Here is a 2417-nt window from a genome sequence, read left to right as displayed (position 1 = left end):
CCCTAACTAGACCAAATAGAAGGGTATAATATCTAATATGATAAGAAGAAAGTATAGAGCAGCAGGAACGCCATATGATATATATAAGAGGAAGGGGAATGTGCTCTTATGGTTTGTATCGCAATAACCAAACGAGACAACAAGCGAATGGATTTGCTCCCCTTCGCAGCACTCCTCCGTGCGCAGCACTTCTTAGCGCTGCTACTCTCCTTTCTATGTATTTGTTCAGCAGTGTACTTGCCTTGCCTATTGGTGCCCCCCTCGCTTTCTTCTGTCTTCTTCAGCATGAGCGAGCAGCCTTTCTGTCTCCTCGCCCAAAGTCCTTGAAGTGGTTCACCAGCAGCCTACCGGTGCTCTGCTCTGGCGATCTCCTCTCTCCCTAGTGCTCACGGCGACCCTCTATTTATAGAGCCAAATGAGCACTAGTTACGGCAACTTCTCTAATTTTCTTTTCTCTGATTTCTGTTATTTGCAATCGGCAGTTATCAAGCAATCCACTGGTGGCATTCCCTGACTTTCTGCGTGTGTGCAGGACGTGTGCTTATCTATTTGACCAGCAACTCCTTTTCTCTCCGTTTACTCTCTAATTAAACCTGTTACCCACGGCCATATAGAAGTAAATTTTATAGGATCGGATTTTACGAAAGACATTCTTTACTATAATAATATGTGTCTCCTCCTCCTTCTCCTCCTCAGTTCAGTCATTGGATCAGAAATATGTGATTGGATCAGTATCTTATGAAGATCTTTCGTAGGAATATTTTATAAAATTTACTTCCCGACCATACAGTACAACATTTCGTGGAGGCTTCTACTTCTCTTCCTTTTCCTTCGACTGAGAAAAATCTCAAAGCCTGCTGCAGCTGAGCTATGGGTCCTGCTGCCTGGCCTTCCTGCGTGTATCGGCTGTCAAGTGGGCCACTTGTTGGCTTCATTAATCGACTCAATCACATGTATATATTTGGCGAAAACATGGCTCACATGTGGGGCATTTTAATTAGTTAATCGAAAGATAACTTGGCTAATACGTATGTAGGACCCATGCGTCATACTTCATTAGTTCTCGGGGCGAGTAATTAGGAAATGTAAGCCTTTTTCGATTATATATTGGCATGTGCCCATTCCTGTACGTGCATGCATACAGCCACTTAACCCTTGGATTAGCTCATCACTTCTCAGCCAATTCCAATTTCTTTTCTTACCTTGGTTTTCTATTCACTTGATCAACATATATGTGTCACCTACATTTGTTTCATCATTTAAATCGAATAATTAATTAATTGGATGAAGAAATATTCGGCTCATGTGTATAAGTCCTACGCAGAGGTTTACCACGGGTCGTGCCGACTTTTTTTTTAAGGAACAGTCAAAAGATCTACCTATTTTATTGAATAAGAAGATGCTAAGACCGACCAAAGATCACACAAACCGAGGCAAACAACAGAAGCCCCGGAAAAGGCTGAAAACTAGCTACAACGGCTCTAGATATTTTGTCCCACCACAAACCCAAAGTCTGAACTTGTCTTTAATCTTGACAATCGTAACGGTCAAGGTTGAAGCCTTGTGTCTTAAGATGCATACGTTACGCTCATTTCACATGATCCAGTGACTAGCATCATAATGGATTTCATAGCTTTCTTGAGGGAGTCAGTGCCCTCGGCGATATCAAACCACCATATATACAGAGAAGATTGGAACGATACAGAGAAGATTAACATAACCCCTGTGAAAGAATGACACGTGCAAATTGAGAAATGGTCGTGCCGGCTTCTAAGCCAGCCATATTCGCATGTAGGCACTACATATGGATACACCTTTCAACAACCATGCATATTTTGTTTCTTAGGTGCACTACAATTTCACGTTGATGTGGGACTATATTGATTTTCTTTCTTTTTAAGAAATGTTTATTTTAAAATATTTATATATTTCATATTTAAATGGAATCTAGTCACTTATATTATTTTTTATTGTTCACAATTGATTTTGTACTATTTTCGGGATTAGCAAATATCAGTGTCAACATGGAGCTAGGCGAGATGCGGCGGTGGCACCAGGTACGAGCGCGACGGGTATATACACCTAAGTTAAAAATCCTGGTCCGCCCATTGTAAACGGGATGGAAGAACCTCAACCGCAGATTATCGAACTGTCTGATCTCAATCTTGCACGGATACCTTATTCATATCGACGGCCCAAGGCACAGATGATTCTGGCCAATTCCTCTCAGAAAAATTCCCTCAGAAAATATCAGGAAAAATAAATGTGTGTGAACTTAGAAGCTTGTGCATTTCCCTCAAAAAAGAAAAAAAAAGCTTGTGCATGCAGCCACTGAAAGAACTAGACTGCATATGCTTTCATGATACCATATATGCAAGTGCACTAAAGCAAGGTACAGATATCCTTGAGCCTAAAAA

General features: G+C 41.0%; 1 pseudogene; it reads left to right on the top strand.

Annotated features, from left to right (window-relative positions):
• The first annotated feature begins 1662 nt into the window (after window positions 1–1662).
• LOC133901121 (U6 spliceosomal RNA) lies at window positions 1663–1773 on the top strand (annotated as a pseudogene).
• Window positions 1774–2417: the final 644 nt, after the last annotated feature.

The sequence above is a fragment of the Phragmites australis genome, chromosome 19 (assembly GCF_958298935.1).
Source record: "Phragmites australis chromosome 19, lpPhrAust1.1, whole genome shotgun sequence".
Taxonomy (NCBI): domain Eukaryota; kingdom Viridiplantae; phylum Streptophyta; class Magnoliopsida; order Poales; family Poaceae; genus Phragmites; species Phragmites australis.
This window is presented reverse-complemented; position numbering and strand designations above follow the sequence as displayed.